This window comes from Symphalangus syndactylus, chromosome X (genome assembly GCF_028878055.3).
Source record: "Symphalangus syndactylus isolate Jambi chromosome X, NHGRI_mSymSyn1-v2.1_pri, whole genome shotgun sequence".
Lineage (NCBI taxonomy): Eukaryota > Metazoa > Chordata > Mammalia > Primates > Hylobatidae > Symphalangus > Symphalangus syndactylus.
This window is the reverse complement of record NC_072447.2, coordinates 85097739-85115788: the sequence shown is the minus strand read 5'-3', so window position 1 is coordinate 85115788 and position 18050 is coordinate 85097739. Positions and strand designations below refer to the sequence as shown.

General features: G+C 37.5%; 1 protein-coding gene across 1 annotated transcript in view; it reads left to right on the top strand.

Moving 5' to 3' along the window:
- Nucleotides 1–5092: 5092 nt before the first annotated feature.
- Nucleotides 5093–18050, top strand: part of CYSLTR1 (cysteinyl leukotriene receptor 1) — a 127281-nt gene continuing 114323 nt past the window's right edge. The window contains exon 1 of the mRNA XM_063634717.1: nucleotides 5093–5117. The gene's annotated coding sequence lies outside the window, so the exon portion shown is untranslated. The remainder of the gene's footprint in view (nucleotides 5118–18050) is intronic.

Sequence of the window (18050 nt, the reverse complement as noted above, 5' to 3'; positions counted from 1 at the left end):
CAGATCTTAGAGAAATGAATTTTAGTTTTTCCCCATTCATTATGATACTAGCTGTGCATCTGTTGTACATGACTTTTATTATGTTGAGGTATGTACCTTCTATTCCACTTTTTGAGGATTTTTATCATGAAGGAATTTTGAATTTTATCAAATGATTTTTAAGCATCAATTAAAATGATCATATTGTTTTGTCCTTCATTCTGTTGCTATAATGTATCACACTTATTGATTTACATATGTTGAACCATCCTTGCATCTCAGAGATAAATCCCACTTGCTCATGATGAATGATCTTTCTAATGTATTGTTGAATTTGGTTTGCTAGCACTTTGTTGAGAATTTTTGTATCAGTGTTTATCAGAGATATGAACCTGTAGTTTTTATTTTTTGATGTGTATTTGGCTGACTGTGCTATCAGGGTAATACTGGCCTTGTAGAATGAGTGTAGAAGTATTCTCTCCTCCTCTGTTTTTGGAATTATTTGAGTAGGATTGTTATTAATTCTCCTTAAATGTTTGGTAGAATTCAGCAGTGAAGCTATCAGATCCTGGGCTCTTTTTTAAATTATGGCTTCAATCTCATTACTTGTTATTGATCTGTTCGGGTTTTGGATTTTTTCCTAGTTCAATCTTGGCAGGTCGTATGTATCTAGGAATTTGTCCATTTCTTCTAAATTTTCCAATTTATTGGCATATACTTGCTCCTGGTAGCCACTAATGATCCTTGAATTTCTGCTGAATCAGTTACAATGTCTCATTTTCATTTCTGATTTTATTTATTTGAATCTTCTTTTTTTCTTAGTCTGGCTAAAGCCTTATTAATTTTGTTTAATATTTCAAAAAAATCTTTTTTTCATTGATCTTTTTTATTTTATTTTATTGCAATTTCATTTATGCCTGCTCTGTCCTTTATAATTGCTTTTCTTCTTATAATTTTGAGTTTGGTTGGCTCTTGCTTTTATAATTCTTTTACATGCATCTTTAATTGTACATTTAAAGTTTTTTCTCATTTTTGATGTAGGCACTTACAGCTATAAATTTCCCTCTTGGTATGGCTTTTGCTGTATCCCAGAAGTTTTGCTATATTTAAAAATATTTTTATTACTTTTTAATTTTTTGTGGGTACATAGTAGGTGTGTATATTTTGGGAGTACATGAGATCTTTTGGTACAGATATGCAATGTGAAATAAGCACATAATAGAGAATGGGATATCTACCCCTTCAAGCATTTATCCTTTGAGTTACAATCCAATTACATTTTTAAAGTTATTTTAAAATACACAAATATATCATTTTAGACTATAGTCACTCTGCTATCAAATAGTAGGTCTTATTCACTCTCTTTTTTTGTACCCATTAATCATCCCCAACTACCCCTAACTCCCCCACTACACTTCTCAGCCTCTGGTAGTCATTCTTCTGCTATCTAAGTCTCTGAATTTAAATGATTGAGTTATCCATTCGTCTACTGATGAACACTTAAGTTGCTTCCAAATCTTAGTTATTGTAAACATTGTTGCAACAAACATAGGAGTGCAGATATCTCTTTGATATACTTATTTTCTTTTGTTTGGGTATATACCCAGCAGTAGGATTGCTGGATCATATGCTAGCTGTATTTTTAGTTTTATGGCAGACCTCCAAACTGTTCTCTACAACGAGTGTACTAATTTACATTTCTACCAACAATGTACTTTTCTACACATCCTCGCCAGCATTTGTTATTGCCTGTCATTTGGATATAAGCCATTTTTAACTAGGGTGAGATGATATCTCACTGTAGTTTTGTGTTGCACTTCTCTGGTGATCAATGATGTTAAGCAGCTTTTCATATGCCTGTTTGTTATTTGTAGGTATTCTTTTGAGAAATGTCTATTCAAATCTTTTGCCCATTTTTTGATTGGGTTATTCTATTTTTTCCTGTGGAGTTGTTTAAGCTGATTATATATTCTGCTGATTAATCCCTCATCAGAGTAGTAGTTTGGAAATATTTTCTCCCATTCTCTGGGTTGTCTCTTCACTGTTTATTGTATTTTTTTACTGTGCAGGAGCTTTTTAATTTGATATAATTCAATTTTTACTTCTTTGATAATCAATGATATTAAGCACCTTTTCATATGCCTGTTTGTTATTTGTATGTGTTCTTTTGAGAAATGTCTATTAAACTCTTTTGCCCATTTTTTGATTGGGTTATTCCATTTTTTCCTGTGAAGTTGTTTAAGCTGCTTATATGTTCTGGTGACTAATCCCTCGTCAGAGTGGTAGTTTGGAAATATTTTCTCCCATTCTGTGGGTTGTCTCTTCACTGTTGATTGTAGTTTTTTGCTGTGCAGAAGCTTTTTAACTTGATATAATCCAGTTTGTCCATGTTTGCTTTGGTTGCCTGTGCTTGTGGGGTATTGCTCAAGAAATCCTTGCCCAGATCTGTGTCCTGCAGATTTCTCCCACTGTTCTGTTGCAGTAGTTTCAAAGTTTGAGGTCTTATATTTAAGTCTTTTTTCCATTTTGATATGGTTTTTGTATATGGTGAGAGATGGGGTCTGATATTATTTTATTTTCTTGTAGTAGTTTCATAGTTTGAGGTCTTAGATTTAAGACCTTTAGTCCATTTTGATATAATTTTTGTATGTGGCAAGAGATAGGGTTCTAGTTTCATTCTTTTGCACATGGATATCCAGTTTTCCCAGCACCATCTATTGAAGAAACTGTCTTCTCCCCAGTGTAGGTTCTTATCACCTTTATCAAAAATAAGTTTACTCTAAGCATGTGGATTTGTTTCTGGGTTCTCTATTCTGTTCCATTGGTCTATGATATGGTTTAGTTCTATGTCCCGACCAAAATCTCATGTCAAATTGTAATTCTCAATGTTGGGGGAGGGACCTAGTGGGAGGAAATTGGATCATGGGGGTGGATTTCCCCCTTGCTGTTCTCATAGTATTCACTGAGTTCTCACAAGATCTGGTTGTTTAACAGTGTGTAGCACTTCTCCCTTTCCTCTTTTTCTCCTTCTCTGCCATGTGAAGATTCTGCCTGCTTCCCTTTTGCCTTCTGCCATGATGGTAAGTTTCCTGAGACCTCCCCAGGCATTCCTCCTGTACAGCCTGTGAAAATGTGAGTCAATTAAACCTCTTTTCTCCATAAATTACCCACTTTCAGGTATGTCTTTATAGTACTGTGAGAAAGAACAAATACAGAAAATTGATACCTAGAATGGAGTGTTACTATAAAGATACATGAAAATTTGAAAGCAACTTTGGAACTGGGTAATGGGCAGATGTTGGAACAGTTTGGAAGACTCAGAAGAAGACAGGGAAATGTGGGCAAGTTTGGAACTTCCTAGAGACTTTTTGAATGCTTGTAACCAAAATGCTAATAGTGATATGGACAATGAAGTCCAGGCTGAGGTGGTCTCAGATGGAGATGAGGAATTTATTAGGAACTAGAGTAAAGGTCACTCTTGCTATGCTTCAGTGAAGAGACCAGTTGCATTGTGCCCCTGCTCTAGAAATCTGTAAAACTTTGAACTTGAGAGAGATAATTTAGTGTATCTGGTGGAAGAAACTTATAAGCAGCAAAGTGTTCAAGATGTTGCCTGGCTGCTTCTAAACGCCTATTATCATTTGCACAAATAAACGACCTAAAACTGAAACTTCTATTTAAAAAAAAGAAAAGCAGAGCATGAAAGTGGACAAACTGTAGACTGACCATGTAGTGGAAAAGAAAAACCCATTTTCTGTGGAGAAATTAAAGCCAGCTGCAGAAATGTGCATAAGTAAAGAAGAGCCAAGACAATGGGGAAAATGTCTCCAGGGCATTTTAGAGACCTTCATGGAAGCCTTTCTCATCACAGGCCTGGAGGCCTAGGAGGGAAAAATGGTTTTGTTGGCCAGGCCCAGGGCTCCATTGCTCTGTGCAGCCTTGGGACATGGTGCCCTGTGTTCCAGCTGCTTCAACTTTAGCCATGGCTAAAAGGGGCCAAGGTGCAACTTGGACCATTGCTTCAGAAGATGCAAGCCCCAAGCCTTGGTGGCTTCCATGTGGTGTTGGGCCTGCAGGTGCACCGAAGGCAAGAGTTGAAGTTTGGGAGCCTCCACCTAGATTTCAAAGGATGTACGGAAATGCCTGATGCTGGATGCCCAAGCAGAAATCTGCTGCAGGGGCAGAGCCCTCATGGAGAACCTCTACTATGGCAGTGCAGAGGAGAAATGTAGGGTTGGAGCCCCCACACAGAGTCCGCACTGTGGCACTGCCTAGTGGATCTGTGAGAATAGGGCTACCATCCTCCAGACCCCAGAATGGTAGCTCCACCTACAGCTTACACTGGATGCCTGGAAATGCCACAGACACTCAATGCCAGCCTGTGAAAGCAGCTGTGGGGGTCTTTACCCTGCAGAGCCAAAGGGGCAGAGCTGCCCAAGGCCTTAGGAGCCCATCCCTTACATTAGTGTGTCCTGGATGTGATACATGGAGTCAAAGGAGATTATTTTAGAGATTTAAGATTTAATGACAGCCTTATGAGTTTTGGACTTTCGTGGTGCCTGTAGACCCATTGTTTTGGCTGATTTATCCCTCTTGGAATAGGTCTATTTACCCAATGCCTGGAACTCCTTTTTATCCTGGAAGTAAATAATTTGTTTTTTATTTTATAGGCTCAAAGGTAGAAGGGACTTGCCTTATCTCAGATGAGACTTTCGACTTAGACTTTAGAGTTAATGCTGGACTAAGTTAAGGCTTTGGTGGACTGTTGGGAAGGCATGATTGTGTTTTGAAATGTGATAAGAACATGAGATATGGGAGAGGCCAGGGGCATAATGATATGGTTTGGCTCTGTGTTCCTACCCAAGTCTCATGCCAAATTATAATTCCCAATGTTGGCGGAGGGATCTAGTGGGAGGTGATTGGATCATGGAGGTGGATTTCTCCCTTTCTGTATTCATAATAGTGAGTGAGTTTTCACAAGATCTGGTTGTTTAAAAGTTTTTAGCACTTCCCCATTTGTTCTCTCTCTCTCCTGCTCTTCCATGTGAAGATTGTGCCTGCTTCCCCTTTGCCTTCTACCATGACTGTGATTTTCGTGATACCTCCCCAGCCATGCCTCCTGTACATCCTGTGGAACTGTGAGTCAATTAAACCTCTTTTCTTTATACATTACCCAGTGTCAGGAATGTCTTTACAGTAGTGTGAGAATGACTAATACAGTCTGTGTCTGCTTTTATTACAGTTGCTCTTTGGTTACTATAGCTATGTAGTATAATTTGAAGTCAGGTAATAGTTTTAGTATATTGTACTTCCATTATAATTTGTTTTAAGAAATTTTTCAATTTCTTTCTTAATTTGTTTGTTAACATTGTCATTCAGGAGCATATTGCTTATTTTTTGTGTATCTCTGTTTTCCAAAATTCCTCTTGTTATTAATTTTTAGTTTTACTCCATTGTGGTCAGAAAAGATGCTTGATATTATTTCAATTTTTTGAAAATTTTAAGACTTGTTTGGTAACCTAACATATGGTCTATCCTCGAGAATGATGCATGTGCTGAGGAAAAGGATGTGTATTCTGCAGCTGTTGGATGGAGTGTTCTGTGAATATCTATTACATCTATTTGTTCTATAGTGCAGATTAATGCTAATGTTTCTTTGTTGATTTTCTGTGTGAGAGAGCTATCTAATGCTGAAAGTGGAATGTTTAACTCTCAAGCTATTATTTTATTGGGGCCTTTCTCACTCTTTATCTCTAATAATATTTCTCTTATATATCTGTGTGCTCCAATGCTGGGTGCATATATGTTAAAAATTGTTATATCTTCTTGCTGAATTAACATCTTTATTATTATATAGTGACCTTTTTCCTTTCTTATAATGTTTGTCTTGAAATCTATTTTGTCTGATATAAGTTTAGTGACTCCTGCTATTTTTTGGCTTCCATTAGCATGGAATGTTTTTTCCATTCCTTTATTTTCAATCTACATGTGTCTTCATAGGTGCAGCATGTTTCTTTTAACCAACAGATCAATGAGTCTTGTTTTGTTATTCATTCAGCCAATCTATGTCTTTTGATTGGAGAATTTAGTTCCTTTGCTTTCAATGTTATTATTAAGCAAGTACTTAATCCTGCCATTTTATTATTTGTTTTCTGGTTGTTTAATTTTTTTCCCTCTTTCTTTCCTTCTTGTCTTCCTCTAGTGAAAATAACTTTTCCTGGTGATGTAATTTAGTTTCTTTATTTTTTTTTCATATCCATTGTATGTTGTTTGGTTTGAGGTCACCATGAGAATTGTAAATGCTATTTTATAACCTATTATTTTACTGTGATAAAAGCTTAACACTATTTTCATAAACAAACAAAGATGCAAGAAGAAAACTAACAAAAACTCTACACCTTATCTTTATCCCCCCCACTTTTTAACTTTCTGTTGTTTCTATTTATATTTTATTGTACTATGTCTTTGAAAGCTGTTGTAGTTATTAATTTTGATTGGTTTATTATTTAGTCTTCTACTTAGGATAAGAATATTTAAACATCAGAGTTACAGTATTATAATATTCTCTGTTTTCTATCTACTGTACCTTCAGGTGTTAACTTATTGATCATTAATGACCTTTTCTTTCTGATTAAATTGCTCACTTTATATTTCTTGTAGGACAGTTCTTATATTGATTAAAACCCTCAGCTTTTGTTTTTCTGGGGAAGTGTTTTTCTCCTTCATGTTTGAAAGATATTTTCTTTGGATACGCTAATCTAAGGTAAAAGATTTTTTCCTTCAGTTCTTTAAATATATCATGCCACTCTCTCCTGGCCTGTAAAGCTTCCACTGAAAAGTCTGCTGCCAGACATATTCAAGCTCCATTGTATGTTAGTTCTTTATTTTCACTTGCTTCTTTTTAGATCCTTTCTTTCTTCTTGATTTTTAGGAGTTTGATTATTGAATGCCTTGCAGTAGACTTCTTTGGGTTAAAACTGCTTGCTGTTCTATAGCCTTGTACTTAGATACTGATATCTTTCTCTAGGTTTGGGGAGTTCTCTGTTATTGTCCTTTTGAATAAACTTTCTACCCTTATCTTTTTCTCTACCTTCTCTTTAAGGCTAATAAATCTTAGCTCTGCCCTTTTGAAGCTATTTTCTATATCCTATATATATGCTTCCTTGTTTTCTATTTTTTTATTTTTCTCCTCAGATTGTGTATTTTTAAACAGCCTGTCTTCAAGTTCATAAATTCTTTTCTTCTGCTTGATCAATTCTGCTATTAAATGACTGTTACATTCTTTAATAGGCCAATTTCATTTTTTAGCTCCATAATTTCTGCTTGATTCTTTTCCATTATTTCACTCTCTCTGTTAAATTTATCTGAGAGAATTCTAAATTCCTTCTCTGTGTTATCTTGAATTACTTTGAGTTTCCTCAACACTGCCATTTTGAACATATCTCTGTTTCTCCAGGATTGGTTCCTGGTGATTTATTTAGCTTAATTGGTGAGATCATGTTTTTCTGAATGGCGTTGATGCTAGTAGATTTTCTTCAGTGTCCGGGCATTAAGGAGAAGTCATTATTGTAGTCTTCACTGTGTGGGCTTGTTTGTACCATCCTTCTTGGGTCAGCTTTTTAGATATTTGAAAGGACTTGGGTGTTATGATCTAAGTTATATTTGCTTTAGGGGGCAACCCAAGCTCAGTAATGCTGTGGTTCTTGCAGAGTCATAGAGATACCACCCTAATGGTCTTGGATCAGATCTGGGAGAATTTTCTGGATTACCAGGCAGAGACCCTTGTTCTCTTCTGTTAGTTTATTCCAAGCATATAGAGTCAGTCTCTCTCTCTCTCTCTCTCTCTCTCTCTCTCTCTGTTCTGAGCCATCTAAAGCTGGGGGTGGAGTGACAGAGGCACCTTTGTGGCCATCACCACTGTGACTGCACTGGGTCAGACCTGAAGCCAGCATAGTGCTGGGTCTCACCCAAGGCAGGCTGTAACAATTCCCTGGTTGCTGCCTATGTTTGCTGAAGGCCCTGGGAGTCTACAATCCACAGCTGGCAAAGCCAGCTAGGCCTGTGTTTTTCCTTCAGGGCAGCAAGTTCCCCCAGTTCCCGCGTGTGTCCAGTAATGCCATCCAGGAGTCAGGGATTAGAGTCAAAAGCCCTAGACATTTCCCTCACATTGTATCACACTGCAGCTGAGCTGACACTCAAACCACAAGATTCACTCTTTCCCACTCTTTTCTCCCCCTTCCAAAGACAGAGGAGACTCACCCCATAGCCACTGCCACCACAAGCCATACGACTACTTTTAGCCTACCAGCCAATGTTCCTTTAAGGCCCAAGGTCTCTTAAGTCAGCTTATGGTGAATGCTGCCTGGCGTGAAACTCATCCTTCAGGGCAGTGGGTATCCCGCTGGGTCAGGGAAGGCCCAGGAATTCCATCCAAGAGTCAAGTCCTGGAGTTGAGGACCCCAAGAGCCCACTTGGTGCTCTGATCCCCTGTGGCTTTGCTGGTCCCTAAGGTGTCAGACAAAGTCCCATTTACTTTTCTCTCTGCTCTTCTCAAGCAGATGGAGTTTTGCCCCATAGCCACCACAGCTAGTAATGTGCTGAGTCTCACCTTAAGCCAGTAAGTCTCAGAGGCTCACCCAAGGCCCTCGATGTAGTACCTGGCTATTGCTGCTGGTTATTCAGGGTACAAGGTCTCTTCAGTTAGCAGGTGATGAATGCTTCCAGGACTGGCTCCTTTAGTTCAAGGCAGTGGGTTTTCTTCTGTCCCAAGGGGTGTCTAGAAATATCTGGGAGCTAGGTCCTGCAACAGGGGCCTTGAAATTCTGACTAGTGCCCTATCCTGCTGTGGCTGAGCTGATACCCAAGATGCAAAACAGCCTTCTCTGCACTACTCCCTCTCCTCTCCTCAAGTGAAAGTAAGAGGTCTATTTTGGAGCTACGAGCTGTGAAGACTGAGGTTAGGAGAGGAGTGATGCCAGCACTCCCTTGGCTTCCCCAGCTGGTGTCTCAGTACTTCACATGCCCCACCCCCACTCCACTATCTCTGGGCCTGCTTCAGCACTAGGACTTGCCTAAGAGTTGCAGTCCTTATGGCCTAGACTGCCTTTCAAGAGTGCTTGGAGACACAGGATGCTATAGCCCTCAGTGGAGAAGTTTGCAGGCACTCAACTTCAGACCTCTGGAATCAGATTGGTGATTCCCATCCAGCTAGGGCTTGTTTAGGTGATCCCTCCATGGGCAGGCTTCAGCTGAGTTTGGTCTGGTTTTCTTTTCTGCTCTAACAGGAAAGCACTGAGTTCAATGCCTCACAATTGCTGTGTTCTCCCTACCCCAGTGCCTACAGATGCTCTCTGCATAATGCTGCAGCTGCGGGCTGGGTTAAGAGTGACATTGGTAATTCAGGACTGTTTTTTTCTATCTCTTCAGTGCCTCTTTTAGTGATATTAAGTTAAAACCAGGTACTATAAGTGCTCGCCTGATTTTTGTTTTTTTCTGAATGTTTTGTGTGTGTGTGTGTGGAGATGGTTGTTAATTTGGTGTCCTTGCAGGCAGGTCAATGGGTGGCAAGACAAAGTCTATTCTGCCATCTTGCTCCACCTTGTCTCCCCAGATAACTTTATTTTTTAATACTTACATCTGCTTTTTGTGATTTTATGACTTTTTTCTTCATTTCTCAAGCCTCATTCATTGCTTATCTTGAGCATCCCTCATAACTTTTAATTTGGCATTATCAATTAGCTATAGGAGTGTAAACCAGATACCCATGCTTGACAAGAATTATGGCCCCTACTATGTTAAACAGAAGTGATGAAAGTGGCCATCCTTGTCTCTTCCAGTTCTAAGGGAGAATGCTTTCAACTTTTCCCATTCAGAGTAATATTAGCCGTGGGTTTTTCTCATAAATGGCTTTTATTACCTTGAGGTATGTCTCTTCTATGCCAAATTTGCTGAGGGCTTTAATGAAGAGATACTAAATTTTGTCAAGGGCTTTTTCTGCATCTAGTGAGATGATCATAGGATTTTTGTTTTTAATTCTGTTTATGTGATATGTCACATTTACTGACTTGTGTATGTTAAACCATCCCTACACCCCTGTTATGAAATCCATTTGATCATAGTGGATTATCTTTTTGATATGCTGTTGGATTTACTTAGCTAGTATTTTGCTGAGGATTTTTGCATCTATGTTTATCAGGGATATTGGTCTGTAGATTTGTTGTTGTTGTTGTTATGTCCTTTCCTGATTTTAGTATTAGGGTGATACTGGCTTCATAAAATGATTTAGGGAGGATTCCCTCTTTCTTTATCTTTTGGAATACTTTTGGCAGGATTGACACCAATTCTCCTTTAAATGTCTGATAGAATTCAACTGTGAATCCATATGGTTCTGAAGTTTTTTTATTTGGCATTTTTAAAATTAATTTTTAAATCTCACTAGTTATTTGTCTGTTCAGAGTTTCTGTTTCTTTATTATTTAATCTAGGAGGGTTGTATATTTCCAGGAATTTATCTATGTCCTCTAGATTTTCCAGTTTGTGTGCATATAGGTGTTCCTAGTAGCCTTAAATAATTTTTGTATTTCTGTGGTATCAGTGGTAATATCTCCCATTTTTTATCTAATTGAGCTTATTTTGATCGTCTCTATTTTTTCTTGGTTAATCTTGCTAATGGTCTATCAATTTTGTTTATCTTTTCAAAGAACCAGCTTTTAGTCAGAGCAATTGGACAGCAGAATGAAATAAGGGCATCCAAATTGGTAAAGAAGAAGACAAACTGTCTCTGTTCACCAATGATATGATTATATACTTAGAAAAACCTAAAGACTCATTTAAAATGCTCTTAGATCTGATAAATAAATTTAGTAGAGTTTCAGGATACAAAATTCAATGTACACATATCAGTAGCACTGCTATCCCCCAACAATGACCAAGCTGAGAATCAAATCAAAAACTCAATCACTTTTACAACAGCCACAAAAAATAATAATAATAAAATTCTTAGGAATATACCAAAAAGGAGGTGAAAGATTTCTACAAGGAAAACTACAAAACACCACTGAAAGAAACCATTCATGACACAAACAAATGGAAACGTATCCCATGCACATGAATAGGTAGAATCAATATTGTGAAAATGACCATACAGCCAAATGCAATCTACAGATTTAATGCAATTCCCACCAAAGTAACTACCATCATCATTCTTCACAGAACTAGAAAAAAAAAATCCAAAAATTCATATGGAACCAAAAAAGAGCCTGCATAGCCAAAGCAAGACTAAGTGAAAAGAACAAATCCAGAGGCATCACATTACTTGACTTCAAACTATACTACAAGGCTATACTTACCAAAACAGCATGGTACTGCTATAAAAGTAATCACATAGACCAAAGGAACAGAATATAAAACCTAGAAATAAAGCCAAATGCTTACAGCCAATTGATTTTTGTCAAAGCAAACAATAACATAAAGTAGGAAAAGGATACCTTGTTTAAATGGTGCTGGGATAATTGGCAAGCCACATGTAGAAGAATGAAAATGGATCCTCATCTCTCACCTTATACAAAAATCAACCCAAGATGAATTAACACTTAAATCTAAGATATGAAAACATAAAAGTTCTAGAAGATAACATTTGAAAAGTACTTCTAGACATGGGCTTAGGCAAAGAGTTCATGACCAAGAATCCAAAAGCAAATGCAACAAAAACTAATATAAATAGATGGGACCTAATTAAACTAAAAAGCTTCTACACAGCAAAAGAAATAATTAGAAGAGTAAACAGAAAACCAACCAAATGGGAGAAAATATTTGCAAACTGTACATCAGACAAAGGGCTAATATCCAGACTCTACAAGGAACTCAAATCAGCAGGAAAAAATAAATAATAATCCCATCACAATGAGGGCAAAAAACATGAATAGACAATTCTCAAAAGATGTACAAATGACCAACAAACATATGAAAAAATGCTCAACATCACTAAGTATCAGGAAAATGCAAATTCAAACCACGATGAGTTACCATCTTGTTTCGGCAAGAATGGCCATAATCAAAAAATCAAAAAACAATAGATGTTAACGTGGATGTGGTGAAAAGGGAACACTTCTACACTGCTGGTGGAAATGTAAACTAGTACAACCACTATGGAAAACAGTATGGAGATTACTTAAAGAACTAAAAGCAGAACTACCATTTGATCCAGCAATCCCACTACTGTGTATTTCCCCAGAGAAAAAGAAGTCATTATACGAAAAAGACACTTACATACACATGATTAGAGCAGCACAATTCACAATTGCAAAAATATGGAACCACCCTAAATGCCTATAAACCAACGATTATATAAAAAACATGTGGTCTATGTACACCATGGAATACTACTCAGCCATAACAAGGAATGAAATAATGGCATTCACAGCAACCTGGATGGAGTTGGAAACCATTACTCTATGGGAAGTAACTCAGGAATGGAAAACCAAATATTGTTTGTTCTCACTTATAAGCAGGAGCTAAGCTATGAGGATGCAAAGGCATAAGAATGACATAATAGACTTTGAGGATTTGGGGGGAAGAAGGGGGTTGAGGGATAAAAGATTACACATTGGGTACAGTGTACACTGCTCATGTAACAGGTGCACCAAAATCTCAGAAATTACCACTAAAGAACTTATTCATATAACCAAAACCAACCTATTCCCCAAAAACTATTGAATAAAGTAAAATAAAAGATGAAATAAAATAAAATAATTATGGTTCTGGCAAATTTATCAGATCTTATCTACTTCTACTCTCTCCACAAGGCCCCGTGTTCTTGTCAAATTTTCAAATAGATTCATAAATACATACATATACAAGTATATATTTCATATATTTCATATATGTATAATCCATATACATATCTCCATATATTGTTACCCACTTGGCCTGGAACGCTTCCTATTCTCTGCCTGACTAATGTTTCCTTTTTCAAGACTCTGATGCAGCATCACCTCCTTCAAGAACTAGGCCCTGATCATTCTGAGCTAAGTGCCTCATCTCTGCAGCCACAGCACTATATTTTAACATTCTCTACACTACTGTAATTGTCTACTCAGATGACTATTTCCCACTCTGAACTGTGAGCTCCTAGACAACAAGGACCTGGTGCAGTGTTCTACATGTAATAACCAGAGGAACCTAAGAGTGTTTCTATATTTGAGGTGCATATGTTTCAGTACATTGCATTTGTCTATCCATCTTTTCTTGATGTTCTGTCCTAAGGCTACTGTAATTTCAGGACTATGCCAGAAGCTAAACATAGAATAATGACAGTGGAAGTGGTATGAAAAGAGAGGTGAATCAGAAAACTATTAAGATATTATCTGCTGGAAACTTTTTACTTCTTTCCTAAGTCGTGTGTATACTGGAGGGGTAACATTGCTAAACAGTTGAGTTAGGCAAGTTAGAATCTCTCTGATATTACACTTAAGCTTGTGGGAAATAGCTTGTATCATATTCCCAATTGAAAATGAAAGAGATTAAAAATATAGTTAATAGAGTAGTGAGAATTGAAAGCAATGATTTGGTAACTACATAAAGGGATAGCTGAGATTATGAAAGCTGATAGGTCCTTGAGGGAGAAGAGAAAACTGGATATTGAACTTTAGGAGAATACCCACAGTTAGTCAGCAATGAAGGTAAAAAGCAATCAGAGACAGAAAAAAAATGAGAGAATAACGTGGCAGAGAAAGCCAAGAAATTTTGCAAGACTTCCGGTATTTAAATATTATACAATCTTGATTAAGGTAAAAGGGCCAGTGGCAGCATTCCAGCTTCCTCTCAGCACCATTTCCAAGAAATGTCAGCTTACCAGAAACACTTAATAAATTGTTTCTTGTTTTGAATGGTTAGAAGACAATAGCAAAGCCTTAACAGATTCGATTGCTTATTTATAAGACGTCTGAAAGACCACAGTGTGGGGTGGGGGAACCTCCATTTGTCAGGTAGCAGAAGCACTTCTAAACTTGGTGGAGTTCTTAGAACACAGTTAAACACCAGGCATCTGAAGGAGTTTTCAACAAATATGAAAAAAGCTCTGCTGCAGTTTCTCAATAGCCTGCCTACCCTTTCACCCAGTAGTACATCCAAAGAGCATTCATTTGGCATAGGATCTAAAAGCACCACAGAGATTAAAACAGTTATTAAATAATTGTACCTAGTCTCCACATGTCTTAATCCTCAGAAACAGAAAAATGCTGATAAAACATTTCCCAAATAAAATTTTGTTATATAACTCTGGTGTAAAATACAATCTAGATTTCTCTGCCAATCTAAGCTACATGGAGATTTCTGCATTGTGGGTAGATAATGCATTGCCAAGAGAAGTTGAGTATTTGGTACACAAGTCTACAGTAAGCAATCTGTTTAACCATATAGACTGCTCTCCAATATTTTTCACACTGATGATTTTTCCAGGATGCCCTTACGTATATTATTATGCACTCATCAAGGCATCTGGGCCAATAGCTTAAAAACATGGCCAGAGATGGGCCAGGCATGTTGGCTCACGCCTGTAATCCCAGCACTTTGGGAGCCCGAGGTGGGCGGATCACGAGGTCAGGAGATCGAGACCATCCTGGCTAACACGGTGAAACCCTGTCTCTACTAAAAATACAAAAAAATAGCAGGACATGGTGGCGGGCGCCTGTAGTCCCAGCTACTCAGGAGGCTGAGGCAGGAGAATGGCGTGAACCCAGGAGGCGGAGCTTGCAGTGAGTTCTGCCCAGGGAAATCAGGCAAGAGAATGAAATAAAATGTATTCAAATAGGAAGAGAGGAAGTCAAATTATCTGTTTGCAGATGACATGATTGTATATTTAGAAAACCCCAATCGTCTCAGCCCCAAAATTCCTTAAGCTGATAAGCAACTTCAGCAAAGTCTCAGGATACAAAATCTATGTGCAAAAATCACAAGCACTTCTATACACCAATAATAGGCCATCAGAGAGCCAAATCATGAGCAAACTCCCATTCACAATTGCTACAAAGAGAATAAAATGCCTAGGAATCCAACTTACAAGGGATGTGAAGAATCTCTTCAAGGAGAACTACAAACCACTGCTCAAGGAAATAAGAGAGGACACAAACAAATGGAAAAACATTCCATGCTCACGGATAGGAAAAATCAATATCGTGAAAATGGACCTACTGCCCAAAGTAATTTATAGATTCAATGCTATTCTCATCAAGCTATCATTGACTTTATTCACAGAATTAGAAAAAAACTACTTTAAATTTTATATGAAACCATAAAGAACCCATATAGCCAAGACAATCCTAAGCAAAAAGAACAAAGCTGGAGGCATCACACTATGTGACCTCAAACTATACTACAAGGCTACAGTAACCAAAACAGCATGGTACTTGTACCAAAACAGATATATAGACCAATGGAACAGAAGAGAGGCCTCAGAAATAACACCACACATCTATAACCATCTGATCTTTGAGAAAGCTGACAAAAATAAGCAATGGGAAAAGGATTCCCTATTTAATAAATGGTGCTGGGAAAACTGGCCAGCCATATGCAGAAAACTGAAACAGCACCCCTTCCTTATACCTTATACAAAATTAACTCAAGATGGATCAAAGATTTAAATGTAAGATGTAAAATCATAAAAACCCTGGAAGAAAACTTAGGCAATACCATTCAGGACATAGGCATGGGCAAAGGCTTCATAACTAAAACACCAAAAGCAATTGCAACAAAAGCCAAAATTGACAAATGGGATCTAATTAAACTAAAGAGCTTCTGCACAGCAAGAGGAACTATCAGAGTAAACAGACAACTTACAGAATGGGAGAAAATCTTTGCAATCTATCCATCTGTCAAAGGGCTAATATCCAGAATCTACAAGGAACTTAAACAAATTTACAAGAAAAAAACAAGCAACCCCATCAAAAAGTGGGCAAAGAATATGAACAGACACTTCTCAAAAGAAGGTATTTATGCGGCCAACAAACATGTATAAAAAAGCTCATCATCACTGCTCATTGGAGAAATGCAAATCAAAACCACAATGAGATACCATCTCATGGTAGGTAGAATGGTGATCATTAAAATGTCAGGAAACAACAATTACTGGAGAGGATGTAGAGAAATAGGAATGCTTTTACATTGTTGGTGGGAGTGTAAATTAATTCAACCATCGTGGAAGACAGTGTGGCGATTCCTCAAGGATCTAGAACCAGAAATACCATTTGACCCAGCAATCTCATTACTGGATATATATCCAAAGGATTATAAATTTTTCTACTATAAAGACAAGCACACATATGTTTACTGCAGCACTATTTACCATAGCAAAGACTTGGAACCAACCTAAATGCCCATCAATGATACACCTGATAAAAAGAAATGTGGCACATATACACCATGGAATACAATGCAGCCACAAAATAGAGTGAGTTCATGTCCTTTGCAGGGACATGGATGAAGCTGGAAAACATCATTCTCAGCAAACTAACACAGGAACAGAAAACCAAACACCACATGTTCTCACTCATAAGTGGGAGTTGAACAATGAGAATATATGGGTACAGGGAGGGGAATATCACATACGAGAGCCTATCGGGGGATGGGGGGCTAGCGGAGGGATAGCATTACTAGAAATGCCTAATGTAGATGACGGGTTGATGGGTACAGCAAACCACCATGGCACATGTATACCTATGTAACAAACTTGCACGTTCTGCACATGTATCCCAGAACTTAAAGTGTAATAAAAAAAGAAGAAAAAGAATAATAGTTATTATCTTATATTTTTATATTTTCTCACATCACCAAACTCTGAAATTATAAGTGTAAATGGAAAAAGAAAGAAAATGAATACCCTTTAGAGATACCATTTTTCTAGGCAATCTATAGTTCTTTCCTTATTTATATTCATCTCATTTTAATTTGCTCTACAGAAAGTTAGGAGTTACCACTTTTATTTTACTGAAGGTATACTGGCTCTTGTCCTCTGCTGGTCAGGATCCTGTATTAATTTCTATTCTACACTGGTGATGCTGAGACATGAAATATTTTATCTCTGGGACCAATTTTCAACTAGGTTTGAGGTGATGAAAGTTCTATGCTTTCCTCAGGGTTAATAGAATCAGACCCCAGACACCCTAGCAATCGCATACCAGTAGATTAAGATAAATATTAAATGCCAAAATGTCTGCAGTGCTAGTAGAAACTGGGCCTCTTTTGACTCTGTCTTTTATTTGTGGGTTTATAAGGACCTGATAATGACTCAGCCTCAATACATCACTGCATGGCTTATCTGAATCAATCTGTCAAAGTGGACACAAAATAGAAGGAAGGTGGGCCTGAAATAAGGTCCCAGTCCTGTCTCTACTCTTGAAAAACTGACTTACTTTGTGGAAATCACATTCTTTTCTGAGCCTTTTTTCCCTCTTTATCTAAAAATAAAAGAATTTAATACATAGGCATTTTCAGCTCTAAAATTCCCTAGTTTGGCTGGCTTGGTGAGTGTCTCTTTCCCTCTCCCACAGTGTGTCTTCTGAAACCATACACTTAGTGAACAAATACAGCCTTTCCCTCACAAAGAACAATTTTTTCTGTCATGAATATATAATTTCCGTGAGGACGGGGACAAACTATGCAATATCTAGATGAATAAAAGTTTAACTTGCAAAAAGGTATTAAATACCAGACCTTGAAAAGTACCCATTTTATTTATACAACCCAGCAGTCCCTAATTTAGAAAAACAAAACTAGCAAACTGGCTTTTGGCAGCTCTAAAATCCATTTGGTTTTCTTTCATTGGTTTTTATATCACAAGAATGTAACACAACACATGTTTAGCCAAAATGGGATTACTATGGTATCAGTAATGTCATTTTTTAATATTTAAATTCAGTGACACCTCCAAACAAGGTCAACAATGTATACCATATATAGGTGCCTATGTGCAATGTGACTTGAGTAATAGTGGAAACATCCCATACAAATGCTCCTTCTCCCTCTCACCTGCCATCCCTCACTAGTTCAAGGCCTGAAAATGTCTGTACAAGGCAAATG